The following is a 16,978-nucleotide window of genomic DNA, read 5'->3' as shown; positions in this document are numbered from 1 at the left end:
TGTTAATTTCCGACACCTGAATTGGAGCTCAACATTGTAGCTATTCAACAAGGGATTGACAAGAAGTAAATAGGCTTTTTAGCATTAGGAGGGATTTAGGTTGCCATGAGAGAAGCTCACAGTAATAAGCAGTTCTAGTCTCTCATGTTGGAATGCTGTTTTCATCCTGTTGAGTCTCTTACACTGCTCCTTTGGGCAATGTTGTCAAACCCATTTAGTGCTTAGCGTTCTGCACAAGGAACTGAAACCCCTCTGGGTGTTCAAGGTGCTTTAAGTAGAAAGGGATTTATTACAGGACACTCAAATTGGTTGGAAAAGCTGGAGCAGTAAGATAACTCCCTGAATTCCACAGAACTGACTACCTCAAAAAGACTGTAAGTCCAACCTGGACCTTTCTGTAGTTTGTTATCATGTACATATTAATTTACTATTAAGGAAATTAAACTATTAAACATATTGGGTTGGCCAAAAACTTTGTTTGGGTCTTTCCATACATCTTACGGGAAAACCCGAATGAACTTTTTGACCAATCCAATATATTCTGAGAGTAATATAATACAAAACCTACTCTATTCTGCATTATTTTTTTCATGAAATTCTGGCTTTTTAAGCCTATTTTGTATCAACTTGAGCTGCTGCAGCCCTAGATGAGTATGTGTATTTCACCCCAGCTTCAGCAGAATTGGGCATTTTCATTAAACATTTTTTCTAAGATTTTTATAATTGAGACATTTTTATATAAAAAATTATTCTTAGATCATCTTAGATGACACCCTGCGCAAGAAAATCCCAACAGAATGGTGGATCCCAGGAGCACAGATGGAGGTGGGAAATGTAATTTTTTTTCATTAATTAAATGCTGCCACACTTGAAAAAATTCGTAAAGATTAACATTTTCCTTTCCACTTGTGTGTAGTAGTCTACTCTTTTCATTTTCTGTTTGCGAGTTATCTCTTCTTATTCATTGACTATCTATTGAGGGACTATTATTATTAGTATTTATTTATTTATTTATTTTTGGCTGTGTTGGGTCTTCATTGCTGCGTGCGGGCTTTCTCTGGTTGCGGCAAGCAGGGTTACTCTTTGTTGCAGTGCGCGGGCTTCTCATTGCAGTGGCTTCTCTTGTTGCAGAGCACAGGCTCTAGGTGTGCGGGCTTCAGTAGTTGCAGCACGTGGGCTCAGTAGTTGTGGCTCGCGGGCTCTAGAGCGTAGCCTCAGTAGTTGTGGCGCACGGGTTTAGTTGCTCCATGGCATGTGGGATCTTCCTAGACCGGGGCTCGAACCCATGTCCCCTGCATTGGCAGGTGGAGTCTTAACCACCAGGGAAGCCCAAGGACCTATTTTAAGCATAACTTTATTTACTTATTTTTTCTACACATCTGGGCATTTAATTAGTGGCATGTTTCAAGTGTCAGTGCTGTTTGTCTATTAATAGAAAAGAGCTCGGAATTTGAATTCTAGAGGTACTTACGTGGCCTTGACTAGCTCCTTTATGATGTCCAGTCTTCACAGCTGCCTAGGAGAAGCAGGGAGCCAGGTCTCTGGGGATGGCTCTGAAATTAGCCGTGTCAGTGGAGTATGTAGAGCTGACACAGTCAAATAACCAGATGTGGCCAACCTCTGAGCCGTGCTGCAGCGTCCATCTTAGCGGGGCCCAGGAAGACTGGCCACAGGCACCGCTGTTCAGTGGTGACGATGGAACTACAAACAAATCCTATAGTTTCTCATTGCAATAGCAGGACAAAAAAATACTTGGATCCAGTCTGAGCCTTTGTGCAAAAACTAAAAGCATGTGAACTTTAAACGTGTTTAAAATATTAAAAATCTATTAAAGTCAAAACTGCAGAAGCTTATAAAGTAATATACAGGTGATTATTTGAAATATTCTGTCGAAGGCTGGCTGATCACCCACCAACCCCATCACTGATTTCATCCCAGCCCCACACTGTGTTCCAGGCAGCAGCTGGGCAAACAAGCTCGGAGAACGGTTCCTTCAAGATCAGCCAGATAGAGCTTAGGTTAAATGTACTTCCCATGAAATTACCCAGAGACATTTCGATGGAATTCTGTACACGTCAAAACTCAACATAATTAAATATAAAATTGATACTATAGCATGCTTAGGAAACAGTATAATTTTGATTTGTGTGCCTTTTATTGTTTCCATGCTCGCCATACCCAAATGTAGTTGACATGAACCATTTTACAGACGAGTTGCTTGGGAGATAGAAGTACTGTTTGCTGTGAATTCAAAAAGCACTCATGGGCTTCCCTGGTGGTGCAGTGGTTAAGAATCTGCCTGCCAATGCAGGGGACACAGGTTCGAGCCCTGGTCCGAGAAGATCCCACATGCCATGGAGCAACTAAGCCCGTGTGCCACAACTACTGAGCCTGTGCGCCATAACTACTGAGCCCATGCACCACAACTACTGAAGCCCTCATGCCTACAGCCCGTGCTCTACAACAAGAGAAGCCACCGCAATGAGAGGCCCAAGCACCGCAATGAAGAGTAGCCCCTGCTCGCCGCAGCTAGAGAAAGCCCACGCACAGCAACAAAGACCCAACACAGCCAAAAAAAAAAAAAAAGGACTCGTATAGGGCCCTTACAACCCCATCTCGTCTCATCGTCTTATCTCTTGATTTCTTGCTATTAATTTTTTTGTGTGATTTTCCTTTTTCTTTTCTTTTTGATTAAAAAATGTATGTATTTATTTATTATTAATTTTTTTAAAAATAAAATTTTTTAAATGAATAAAATAAAGCATAACATTAAATAATGTATTAATGTAGTATAGATTTTAACCCTTTGGGACTTCTTAATAATACAAGTATTAGTTCATCTGTTTTCCCAAACAGGTCCTTTCTTTTTATGTCTTCCACTAGTATAGTGCTTTTAAGGATATATATATATATATATATATATATATATATATATATATATATATCCTATGTAATTTTGTTAATAACAGTTATCATGTATTGAGCCCCTATTCTGTGCTAGACAGCAGGTTATTGATAAGCAGTATCTCCTTTAATCTTCTAAACAATTCATTTTACAAAAGAAGAAACAGTCTCTGAAGAGATAAGCAACTTGCAAGAAGTTTTATGACATGATCATAATTTGAATGCAGATCTTTCTGACTCTAAATTCTATGTTCAATTCACCCATGACCTACTCTCTCTTTCTAATTAAATACTCCTTTAATTACCTTTTTGTCAATATTTTTCTCTGCATTTATCGAGCTGGTCATAATGATTTCTCTCTTATAGGGTTAGGGCTAGGTAAGTTACACTGATTTTTTAAGACAATTTAAAATTTCATATTAATATTTTTAAGAGATTTATAGTGAATATGAATATAATAGAAAAATTAAAATTACAAAATTAAATTAAAACAATTATGATTTAATCAATCAGCATAAATGGGCTATACGGCAGAAGAAAGTATTCAACAAAACTTTAATGACTTACAAAAACCAAAATTTAAATTCTCTAATGTGGGACTTCCCTGGTGACTCAGTGGTTAAGAATCTGCCTGCCAATGCAGGGGACACGGGTTCGAGCCCTGGTCCGGGAAGATCTCACATGCCGTGGAGCTACTAAGCCCGTATGCCACAACTACTGAGCCTGTGCTCTAGAGCCCGTGAGCCACAACTACTGAGCCCACGTGCCACAACTACAGAAGCCCGTATGCCTAGAGCTCATGCTCTGCAACAAGAGAAGCCACTACAATGAGAAGCCCGCACACTGCAATGAAGAGTAGCCCCCGCTCGCCAGAACTAGAGAAAGCCCTTGAGCAGCAATGAAGACCCAACACAGCCAAAAGTAAATAAATAAAATAAATTTATAAATAAATAAATAAATAAATAAATAAATAAATTCTCTGTTATGGGTTGGTGGGGACTCTCTCCATCTAGCAGTTCAAAGTATTCTTTATCTCAATATGTTGCTATTATACTATTAATCTTTCTGTCGTACTTTCTTCCTTCCTGACGTCCTTCCTTACAAGATTTCTTCTTTTTTTAAAAAAAATAATTAATTAATTTATATTTTGGCTGTGCTGGGTCTTTGTTGCTGCATGCAGTGGGTTTCAGTAGTTGTGGCATGCGGGCTCAGTACTTGCGGTGCACAGGCTTAGTTGCTCTGTGGCATGTGGGATCCTCCCAGACCAGGGCTCGAACCCATGTCCCCTGCATTGGCAGGTGGATTCTTAACCACTGAGCCACCAGGGAAGCCCAAGATTTCTTCTTTTATCATTTTCTTTCTGTTTAGAGAGTTTCCTTTAGCCATTCTTTTAGGATAGGTCTGCTGGACAAATTCTCCTAATTTTCCTCCCTCTGAGAAAGTCTTGATTTCTCCTTCATTCCTGAAGGATATGTTTGCTGGATATAGAATTCTGGGTTGACACTTCTTTTCTTTCAGCACATGAAAAATGTGCCACCTCCTTCTGGCCTCCATGGATTTTGATAAGAAAACCTGCTGTCATTCAAAGTGTTTATCCCCTATAAATAATGCATCTTTTCTCTTTTGCTGCTTTCAAGATTTTTTCTTTGTTTTTAGTTTTCAGATGTTTGACTATGATGTGTCCTGGCATAGATTTTGAGGGTTTGTGCTATTTGGGGTTCACTCAGTTTCCTGAATTTGTAAGCTTATGTCTTTTGGACAAATTTTCAGGAAATTTAGGAAATTTTTCAGCCATTATTTCTTTGAATACTTTTTAATCTCTGCCCCCTTTCTTGCTCTTTCTAAGACTCTGGTGACACAACCACTAGATTTTTTGTATAGCTCCACAAGTCCCTGATTCTATGTTCATTTTATTTTTCTGTCTATTTTATCTCTGTTGTTCAGATTGAGTTATTTCTATTTTTCTATTTTCAAGTCCATGGATTGTTTCCTCTGTTTCTTCAGTTCTGCTATTGAGCCCATCCATTGACTTTCAGTTTGGTTACTGTATTTTATATTTAAGTTCTAAAATTTCCATTTACCCGTTTCTTATCTTCTATTTCTTTACTGAGACTTTCTGTTTTCGTTGGTTTCAAATCTGTTCATAATGGCTCACTGATACATTATTATGATGGCTTCTTCAAAATCTTTCTTCGACAGATCATTCTAACATCTATATCATTTGGATATGGGTATCTGATTATTGCCTTTTCTCATTCATATTGAGAGATTTTCCTGATTCTTGGTTTGAGTGATTTTTGATCAAAGCATGAACATTTTGGGCATTATGTTATAAAACTTTGGGTTTTATTTAAATTTTATGTTTTAGCAGACCTCCTCTGACACTGCTGTGGTGACACCTCCTCTGACACTGCTGTGGTGCCACCTTGTTCATCTCCACAGAGAAGGCTGTGCATGGGTCTAGGATTTTCAGCATGGTTTGCAAAGCTCTTGCTGATTTTTCAAAGTATTGTTATGTGCAATAATAAAACCACTGGTGGAGGGGATGGGAAAGCACAGGTAAATCAGCCCAGGTATGCCGACCTGGCTGACTCTTTTTTTTTTTTTTTTTAATAGCTAATTTTATTTATTTATTTATTTATTTATTTATTTATTTATGGCTGTGTTGGGTCTTCGTTTCTGTGCGAGGGCTTTCTCTAGTTGCGGCGAGTGGGGGGCCACTCTTCATCGCCGTGCGCGGGCCTCTCACTGTCGCGGCCTCTCTTGTTGCGGAGCACAAGCTCCAGATGCGCAGGCTCAGCAATTGTGGCTCATGGGCCTAGTTGCTCCGCAGCATGTGGGATCTTCCCAGACCAGGGCTCGAACCCAAGTCCCCTGCATTGGCAGGCAGATTCTCAACCACTGCACCACCAGGGAAGCCCTCATTTTTTTTTTAACAGATTACAATATCTTATTCACTAATAAACTAAAAGTCCATTTCTAGATGTTTATTTCTCCTGCATGCCTCATTTGTTTTCAAAGCCCTATAAGGGGCAGCTTCACATAGTCCTCAGACTCAGATCCATCTTCATCTTGACTAATCTGGCAGTAACAAACTTCATAAGTCTCCTTGTCAGATGCAACCACATAAAGTCAATCATGAAGACTGTTCTCCTTAAGATATTTTGTGGTAAGATATTTCAGATACCTTTTAGAGAACTATTTCTCAGGAACAATTGTGATTTTATTCTTGAAGCATTCAATGGGAATGACATTCCCAAGATCTCCAGTTTTTCCATTGACTTTAATCTTCTCTCATGGAAACTGTTCAAAATTTCCAGAATCAAACTTCTATCTATCTTCTACTGGATGAGTAAGGTCCAAATTAAACTTCCAGGTTGACTTCTTAGGCTTCTGTGGCGGCACCACCTGAAGACTGGCCGGGCAATTAGAGAGAGACTGGCTGACTCATTTAAGAGAGAATTAGTCAATAACCAATGAGAACAGGCTCTGCCATGGTCTGAATGTCTGTGAACCCCACACATTCATGCTGAAATCCTAACCCCAAAGGTGGTGGTATTAGTAGGTGGTGGCTTTGGGAGGTGCTTCAACTGTGGAGGGGATCCTCATAAGTGGTATTAGTGCCTTATAAAAGAGGATCCAGGAGATCCCTAGCCATGTGAGGACACAATGAGACATCTCCGACCCGGAAAAAAGCCCTCACCCGACCGTGCTAGCATCCTAATCTTGGACATCAAACTTCTAGAATTGTGAGAAATAAATTTCTGTTGTTTATAAGCTATCCAGTCTGTGTATTTTGTTATAGCAGCTTGAAAGGACTAAGACAGGTCCCCAGTGAAAGGGGGCCCCGGCCAGGGTGAACGGGAGGACAAGAAGGGGCATTTTGCAATCCACCAGGGTTTGAATGGCAGCCAATTTAAAAAATCAACAACAAAAAAGTTATTATAAAGCTATAATTAGAGGAGGCTGTGGTAAGCAATTGGTCTCCATGCTTTTGAGTCAGAACTGAATCAGATTCCTATAAAATTGAGTCAGAACACCAAGGGCCTGTCCAGGTTGCTCATGTACAAACAAAAAAAAAGTTTATAATAATTAGTTAGTTCCAGATTGAAGGAGGTGGTTGGAGAGCTAAATTTATATCACACAATGCCTGGTCATGTTTAGGTTTTCATAGAAGAGGGTGAGTTACTGAGAACTTCATTAAATAGCAACTTCAGAAAAGTTGGGAATCCATTGCTGGCAATAACTAGGAGCCCTAGCAAAGAGTCCTCTTGTTTGATAGTGAGCCTGGAAAATGAATGGTTTGCAGATAGTCTGCAAGTGAGAGCTTTGCCTTCTTGGTATAAATCATGCCCTAGGCAATGAACTTTGGTTTGACAAAACTGTAACTTTTCTTTGGAAACTTATGATATTCTAGCTAAAAAATTAAATGGATTGATACCAGTCCTAGAGCTCACTTCATCTTTAGAATGCAGCAAAATGTTAACTATGTATTGGATGAACATAAAATAACAAGGTAATCTAAGGTCTTTAAAGTCCTATTAAGAATTCGTGAAAAGTGGGTGGTTGCTTAAGTAAACCCCTGAGTAACCTCTGTGGAGATCTTCACTTTGGGCTTTATTAGGACACAAGAATATAGGTAAATCTGGGTCCAAACGAACTATAACCTCATTATGAACTGAAGAATCCTCATGAATTTCAAGGAAGTAGTGATCAGAAGAGCGTTTATTCTGGCAATGCCATTTGCACTATTAAGTTAGTGGATCATGTCACAAGAGAAAAGAATGTTTTATGGTGTGAGGTCTACTTTTTTATTATCCCGAACAGAAAATCTGTACCCATTAAAAAATAACTCCCCATTCCTTCCTCCTTCCAGCCCCTGGTAACCTCTATTCTATTCTCTCTGTCTATGAATTTGCCTATTCTGGATACCTCATATAAGTGGAATCCAAGGGACATGCTCTGGCAAGACAGGGTGACAGATAAACTACCTTCTAAGGCTCATGGATCTTATTACCTGCAGGACTAGTGTAGCCTAGTGTTAAGAGCATGTATTGTCTTCAGATGACCTGGATTTGAATCCTAGCTCCACTACTTCTTTTTCTCTTTTTAAATTTTTATATTGCGGTAAAATGCACATAACATTAAATTTACCATCTTAATCATTTTTAAGTGTACAGTTCAATAGTGTTAAGTACATTCACATTGTGCAACCAATCTGCGAGACTCTTTTCATCTTGCAAAACTGAAACTCTATACCTGTTAAACAACAACTTCCTACTCCCTTCTCTCCCCGGTCCCTGGCAGCCACCATTCGACTTTGTGTCTTTCTAAATTTGACTGCTCTAGGTATCTCATATAGGTGGACTCATACATCATTTGTCCTTTTGTGACTGGCTTATTTCACTTAGCAAAATGCTTTCAAAGTTCACCCATGTTGTGGCATGTATCAGAATTTCATTATTTTTTTAAGGCTGAATAATATTCCATTGTATGTATATACCACATTTTGTTTTTTCATCTGTTGATGAACATTTGGGTTGTTTCCACCTTTTGGGTATTGTAAATAATGCTGCTATGAACATTAGTATTCAAATATCTGAGTCCCTGCTTTCAGTTATTTTGTGTATATAACCAGCAGTGGAATTGCTGGATCACATGTTTCAAATGCCAACTTATTTTTCATTCCCACCAGCAACGCACCAGGTTCCAATTTTTCCACATCCTTTTCACAGCTTGTTCTTTGTTTTCTTTCTTTTTTTTTTTCTTTGTTTGATATAGACATCCTAATGGATGGGCCATGTCAAATGGTATCTCACTGTGGTTTTGATTTGCATTTTCTCTAGTGGCTAGTGACATAGTGACACTGAGCAAATTTTCATGAGCTTATTGGCCATTTGTATATCTTCTTTGGAGAACTGTGAAGTATTTTGCTCATTTTTGTTTTGTTTTGTTTTCTTTGTTTTGTTTTTGGCCACGTGTGCAGCTTGTGGGACCTTAGTTCCCTGACCAGGGATCGAACCGGGGCCCACTGCAGTGGAAGCGCAGAGTCCTAACCACTGGACCTCCAGGGAATTCCCTTTTGCTCATTTTTTTTTAACACTTTTATTAGAGTATAATTGCTTTATCTTTTGCTCATTTTTGAATTAGGTTGTTTGTTTTTTGTTGTTGAGTTGTAGGAGTGCTTTATATATTCTGAATAGTTATCCCTTTTCACATATATGATTTGTGAATATCTTTTCCAATTCCATGGGAGAGAATTCCCACTCACTTTTGCCTTCTCTAAACTCTATTTGCAAGTTGAAGTCATCAGATACCTGCCCCCTATTGGGACTGTCTCTGTTGTTATCAAGTAGTTCTGTTTGTGCCTGTCCTGACTTTTCAGCTGGCATATAGACTATGGTTTTGATCTCTGCTTCCCCCCACCCCACCCGCTCCCCACCCCATCACCATAACAGCACTTAGCACGGTTCTGGGATAGGTGGTATCCAGAGACACAGCCTCTTATAACTAGGAGGGATCCTACACACATCTTTTTTTTTTTTTTAATAAATTTATTTATTTTTTATTTTTATTTTTGGCTGCATTGGGTTTTTGTTGCAGTGCATGGGCTTTCTCTGGTTGCGGCGAGCGGGAGCTACTCTTCGTTGCGGTGCACAGGCTTCTCATCGCAGTGGCTTCTCTTGTTGTGGAGCACAGGCTCTAGGTGCGCGGGCTTCAGTAGTTGTGGCACACAGGCTCAGTAGTTGTGGCGCAGGGGCTTAGTTGCTCTGTGGCATGTGGGATCTTCCCAGACCAGGGCTCTAACCTGTGTTCCCTGCATTGGCAGGCGGATTCTTAACCACTGCGCCACCAAGGAAGCCCTGTAGACACATCTTGATACAACTTCCTCTCTGAAGTTCAGAGGCCAACAGCTAGTTGGAGATAGAAACAAGACCCAGTTCCAGAATGCAGGGTCCACTCACCTGTTTCTTCTCTTGTCTCTCCACGGTCTCTCATATTCCACCCTTCAGACACACTGAATTATGGGACGTTCCACATACTCACCATGTCAGTTCTCTCAGTGGAGCCGATGTAGATTCTGGAGGTCAAATCCCAGTTCTGCCTCTTCCTGAGCTGTGTGATCTTGGGCAAGGTACCAAATCTCTCTGTGCCTCAGTTTCCACATCTATAAAATTGGTACTGTATTAGTACCTCCCTCATGTAATTGTGAAGATTCATGAAGAGAGTACATATGCACAATCCCTGGTCCATAGTAAGTACACAGTACAAGTTAGCAATACCATTATTGCCTTTTGGACTTTGAACTTGCTGTTCTCCCTGCTTATATTAAATTCCCTTACTCTAGATGTTACCTCCCACCCTAAATGCTTTCACCTAACTATGTTGTCTCCTCTAGGAAGTCTTCCTTGATTTCTATAGAGTGAGATGGATTAAGGGTACCTTCTCTGTATTCTTAATATCTCTTATGAAAATATTCATTCTTACTGTATATTACGTATTGCTGTAGGCACTGTGGTTAAAATAATGGACAACAGAGAAACAATATTCCTATCCTCAGGGAGCTAAAGTTCTAGTGATAAGTTCACTGGAAAAAAATAAAGCAGGAAAGGAGATCCAAATAGTCAGGGGTTGCAATTTTAAATGGGATTGCCAAGGACTCCCTCACTAGAGAATGTCATACTTGAGTGAGGACCTGAGGAGGTTGAACTCTCTTTGACTAGAGTTCAACCAGAGAAACTCCTAGTTATTGCTTGATTGAATAACTCAGGACTATATCCTAGCCAAGTTGACACATAAAACTGACCAACACAGGAGGTAAATGAGCTAGGCATGGAAATATCTGGGGGAAGAGTACTCTAGATAGAGGGAACACTCATGTAAAGCCCTGAGTTAGAAGCACTTGAGGAATAGTCCAGGAACAGTAAATAAGCCAGTGTGTGTAGAATGCAGAAAGCAAAGAAGAAAGTAGCAGGATATGGAGTCAGAGAGAAAATTATGAGCCAGATCATGTGTGGCTTGGTAAGCCATTATGATGAATCTTCCAATCCATGTAGGCCTTTGGAAACACTGGCCAGCGGTGGTTTTAATTTTTTCAACAGCTTTATTGAGATATGATGGACAATAAACTGCACATATTTAAAGTGTACAATATAAGTTTTGACATATGTATACTCCAGTGGAACCATCACCATATTCAAGATAATGAACATGTCTATCGTAACCAAAAGTTTCCTTGTGCCCTTTTGTAATCCCTTCTCCTGCTCACCATCACCCTTCTCCTCTTCCCTCGGGCAATTACTGACCTACTTTCTGTCACCGTAGATTAGTTATATTTTCTAGAATTTATGTAAGTGGAATCATACAGAACGTATGTGTTTTTGTCTATCTTCTTTTACTCAGCATAATTAAGATTCATGCATGTTGTTGTTTGTATCAGTAGTTTGTTCCTTTTTATTGCTGAGTAGCATTCCATTGTACTGCTATACCACAATTTGTTTATACATTCACATGTTGATGGAAATTTGTGTTTTTGGTGGTTAATTTTACATGTCAACTTGACTGGGCTAAGGGATGCCCCAATAGCTGGTAAAACATTATTTCTGAGTGTGTTTGTGAGGGTGTCTCCAGAAGAGATTACCATTTGAATAAGTAGACTGAGTAAAGAAGATCACCCCTTACCCAAATGGGTGGGCACCATCCAATCCAATGAGGGACTTAATAGAACAAAAAGGTAGAGGAAGGGTGAATTCACTTGCTCTTGCTCGAGCTGAGAACCCATCTTCTACCCTTGGACATCGGCACTCCTGATCTTGGGTTTTTGGACTCAGGCTGGAACTTACATCACCGGCTCTCCCCTCACCCCCCATCTCTCCCCATTCTGAGGACTTTGGGCTCAGACTGAATTACATTAGCACCTTCTGGTTCCTGGTTCTCCAGCTTGTCCACTTGTTATGACCATAATAGGGTCATAATTCCACCTAACATGATACAAAATCTTGCCAACAACAGATCATGGGACTTCTTGGTCTCCATAACCATGTGAGCCAATTCTTATAATTAATCTATATCTATCTACACACACTCAGTTCTGCTTTTCTGGAGAACTCTAATATAGTGTTGCTTCTACTTTGTGGTTATTACAAATAAAGTTGCTATGAACATTTGTGTACATGCCTGCATTTGGGCATACACTTTGATTTCTCTTGGGTAAATACCTAGGGGGTGGAATAAGAAGCTTTATAGTTTCAGGTTTTATATTTGGGTCCATGATCCATTTTCAGTTGATTTTTGTATATGATATGAGGTATGAAAAGAATTTTACTTATTTATTTGCTTATGGATATCTAATTATTCCAGAACCATTTATTGAAAGACTATCCTTCCACAGAATTGCCTTTGTTCCTCTGTTAAAAATTAATTGTATGAATATATTTCTAGACTCTCTTTTCTGTTCCATTGATTGGTTTAGCTATCTTTACACTAATACCACCCATCCCAATTACCATAGCTTTATAAGTTTTAAAATCAGGTAGTTAAATCCTACAACTTTGTTCATATTCTTCAAGTTGTTTCATCTACTCTAACACTGCTTTTTTTTTTCCAGTTAATATGAATTTTAGAATCAGCCTATCAATTTCTGCAAAAAATGTTTAAAAAGGATTTTGACTAGGATTGCATCGATTACATTGATCAATTTGGGGAGAACTGAGTTCTTAGCCACACTGAATCTTCTAATCATGGACATGGTTATATCTCTTTATTTATCTAGATCTTCTTTGATTTCTCTCAGTAATATTTTGTAGTTATCAGTGTACAGGCCTTACAGATCTTTTGTCAGATATATTCCTAAGTTTTAAATATGTTTTGGTGCTACTGAAGATAGTACTGCTTAAAACAACAACAACAAACCAAAACTTAAGGGGCGTCCACTGCAAGGGGCACGGGTTCAACTCCTGGTCGGGGAACTAAGATCCCACATGCTGTGAGGTGCGGCCAAAATAAAAAAGAAAATAGTACTGCTTTTTAAAATTTCTACTTCAAAAATGTCCAGTGCTAATTCTGCATGAAATAAAATTGACTTTTCTATATTGGTCTTGTATCCTACAAACTTGCTAACCTTAATTTTTAGTTTTAGTGCCTTTTTTTTTTTTTTTTTTTAGATTCCAAATGATTTTCTGTGAAGTACCACGTTGTCTGTGAATAAAGATTATCTAGTTTACTTCTTTCTTTCCAATCTTGGTGGTCTTAAATTATTTTCTTGCCTTATTGCATTAAAATTTTGAATCAAAGTGCTGAGTGTGGACATCCTTGCCTTGTTCCTGATCTTAGACACAACCAGTCAATCCAAAGTACAACGCTAGCTTGGAGTTTTTCATAGATGCCTTTTATCAGGTCGAGGAAATTCCTTTCCATTCCTATCTTTCTGACAGTTTTTTTCAGTAATGGATTTTGGATTTTGTCAAATGTTTATTCTGCTTCTATTGTAATGGTGGTTTTTAACCTTTAATATGTTAATACAATTAATTACATATATTGATTTTCAAATGTTAAACTAACCTTGTATTCTGGGATAAACCCCACTTGCTGATGATGTATGATCATTTGTCTATGTTGTTGGATTGGATTTACTGAATTTTTGTTAAAAATTATTTCATTGATATCATGAGGAATAATGGTCTGTAGTTATCTTTTCTTATAATACCTTTGTCTGGTTTTGGTTTCTGGGTATTTCTGGTTTCATAGAATGAGTTGTGAAGTATAATCTAGTATTCAATTTTCTGCAGGAGTTTGTGTATAACAGGTATTATTTCTTCATTAAATGTTCAATAGAATTCACCAGTGAAACCATCTGGGCCTGGAGTTTTCTCTGTGGGAAGGATTTTAACTATAAATTGAATGTATAGGGCACTAAGTTTACCTATTTATTTATTTATATATATATATATTTTTTAACATCTTTACTGGAATATAATTGCTTTACATTGTTGTGTTAGTTTCTGCTGTATAACAAAGTGAATCAGCTATACATATACATATCCCCATATCCCCTCCCTCTTGCGTCTACCTCCCACCCTCCCTATCCCACCCCTCTAGGTGGTCACAAAACACCAAGCTGATCTCCCTGTGCTATGCGGCTGCTTCCCACTAGCAAACTGTTTGACATTTGGTAGGGTATATATGTCAATGCCACTCTCTCACTTTGTCTCAGCTTACACTTCCCCCTCCCCGGGTCCTCAAGTCCATTCTCTGCATCTGCGTCTTTATTCCTGTCCTGCCCCTAGGTTCTTCAGAACCTTTTTTTTTTTTTTATATTCCATATTTATGTGTTAGTATACAGTATTTGTTTCTCTCTTTCTGACTTACTTCACTCTATGACAGACTCTAGGTCCATGCACCTCACTACAAATAACTCAGTTTCGTTTCTTTTCATGGCTGAGTAAAATTCCATTGTATATATGTGCCACATCTTCTTTACCCATTCATCTGTCAATGGACATTTAGGTTGTTTCCATGTACTGGCTATTGTAAATAGTGCTGCAATGAACATTGTGGTACATCTCTTTTTGAATTATGGTCTTCTCAGGGTATATGCCCAGTAATGGGATTGCTGGGTTATATGGTAGTCTATTTTTAGTTTTTTAAGGAACCTCCATACTGTTCTTCATAGTGGCTGTATCAATTTACATTCCCACCAACAGGACAATAGGGTTTCCTTTTCTCCACACCCTCTCCAGCATTTATTGTTTGTAGATGTTTTTGATGATGGCCATTCTGACCAGTGTGAAGTGATACCTCATTGTAGTTTTTTTAAAAAAATATATTTATTTATTTATTTTTGGCTGCTTTGGGTCTTTGTTGCTGTGTGTGGGCTTTCTCTAGTTGCGGTGACTGGGGGCTACTCTTTCATTGTGGTGCCCAGGCTTCTCATTGTGGTGGCTTCTTGTTGCGGAGCACAGGCTCTAGGCATGTGGGCTTCAGTAGTTGTGGCACGCAGGCTCAGTAGTTGTGGCACATGGGCTTAGCTGCTCTGCGGCATGTGGGATCTTCCTGGACCAGGGCTCAAACCTGTGTCCCCTGCACTGGCAGGCGGATTCTTAACCACTGCACCACCAGGGAAGCCCCCCTTTTTGTAGTTTTGATTTGCATTTCTCTAATGATTAGTGATGTTGAGCATCCTTTCATGTGGTTGTTGGCAATCTGTGTATCTTCTTTGGAGAAATGTCTATTTAGGTCTTCTGCCCATTTTTGGATTTGGTTGTTTGTTTTTTTGATATTGAGCTGTACTGCTTGTATATGTTGGAGATTAATCCCTTGTCAGTTGCTTCATTTGCAAATATTTTCTCCCATTCTGAGGTTGTCTTTTCGTCTTCTTTATGGTTTCCTTTGCTGTGCAAAAGATTTAAGTTTCATTAGGTCCCATTTGTTTATTTTTGATTTTATTTCCATTTCTCTAGGAGGTGGGTCAAAAAGGATCTTGCTGTGATTTATGTCATAGAGTGTTCTGCCTATGTTTTCCTCTAAGAGTTTCATAGTGTCTGGCCTTACATTTAGGTTTTTAATCCATTTTCAGTTTATTTTTGTGTATGGTGTTAGGGAGTGTTCTAATTTCATTCTTTTACATGTAGCTGTCCAGTTTTCCCAGTACCATTTATTGAACAGGCTGTCTTTTCTCCATTGTATATTCTTGCCTCCTTTATCAAAACTAAGGTGACCATATGTGGGTGGGTTTATCTCTGGGCTTTCTATCCTGTTCCGGTGGTCTATATTTCTGTTTTTGGCCAGTACCATACTGTCTTGATTACTGTAGCTTTGTAGTATAGTCTGAAGTCAGGGAGCCTGATTCCTCCAGCTCTGTTTTTCTTTCTCAAGATTGCTTTGGCTATTCGGAGTCTTTTGTGTTTCCATACAAATTGTGAAATTTTTTGTTCTAGTTCTGTGAAAAATGCCAGTCGTAGTTTGATAGGGATTGCACTGAATCTGTAGATTGCTTTGGGTAGTATAGTCATTTTCACAATGTTGATTCTTCCAATCCAAGAACATGGTATATCTCTCCATCTGTTTTTATCGTCTTTAATTTCTTTCTTCACTGTCTTATAGTTTTCTGCCTACAGGTCTTTTGTCTCCTTAGGTAGGTTTATCCCTAGGTATTTTATTCTTTTTGTTGCAATGGTAAATGGGAGTGTTTCCTTAATTTCTCTTTCAGATTTTTCATCATTAGTGTATAGCAATGCAAGAGATTTCTGTGCATTAATTTTGTATCCTGCTACTTTACCAAATTCATTGATTAGCTCTGGTATTTTTCTGGTAGCATCTTTATGATTCTCTATGTATAGTATCATGTCATCTGCAAATAGTGTCAGTTTTACTTCTTCTTTTCCGATTTAGATTCCTTTTATTTCTTTTTCTTCTCTGATTGCTGTGGCTAAAACTTCCAAAACTACGTTGAATAATAGCTGTGAGAGTGGGCAGCCTTGTCTTGTTCCTGATCTTAGAGGAAATGGTTTCAGTTTTTCACCATTGAGAACAATGTGGGCTGTGTGTTTGTCATATATGGCCTTTATTATGTTGAGGTAAGTTCCCTCTGTGCCTACTATCTGGAGAGCTTTTATCATAAATGGGTGTTGAATTTTGTCAAAAGCTTCTTCTGCATCTGTTGAGATGATCATATGGTTTTTATCCTTCAATTTGTTAATATGGTGTATTACATTGATTGATTTGCATATATTGTAGAATCCTTGTATTCCTGGGATAAACCCCACTTGATCATGGTGTATGATCCTTTGAATGTGCTGCTGGATTCAGTTTGCTAGTATTTTGTTGAGGACTTCTGCATCTATGTTCATCAGTGATATTGGCCCTGTAGTTTTCTTTTTTTGTGACATCTTTGTCTGGTTTTGGTATCAGGGTGATGGTGGCCTCGTAGAATGAGTTTGGGAGTGTTCCTCCCTCTGCTGTATTTTGGAAGAGTTTGAGAAGGATAGGTGTTAGCTCTTCTCTAAACGTTTGATAGAATTTGCCTGTGAAGCCGTCTGCTCCTGGGCTTTTGTTTGTTGGAAGATTTTTAATCACA

The 16,978-nt window shown here is 38.8% G+C and overlaps 1 pseudogene; it reads right to left on the bottom strand.

Moving 5' to 3' along the window:
- Positions 1–5,919: 5,919 nt before the first annotated feature.
- On the bottom strand, positions 5,920–7,366 carry LOC137760627 (ribosomal protein eL22-like pseudogene; annotated as a pseudogene).
- Between the last annotated feature and the right edge of the window lie 9,612 nt (positions 7,367–16,978).

This window comes from Eschrichtius robustus, chromosome 3, assembly GCF_028021215.1.
Source record: "Eschrichtius robustus isolate mEscRob2 chromosome 3, mEscRob2.pri, whole genome shotgun sequence".
NCBI lineage: Eukaryota > Metazoa > Chordata > Mammalia > Artiodactyla > Eschrichtiidae > Eschrichtius > Eschrichtius robustus.
This window is presented reverse-complemented; position numbering and strand designations above follow the sequence as displayed.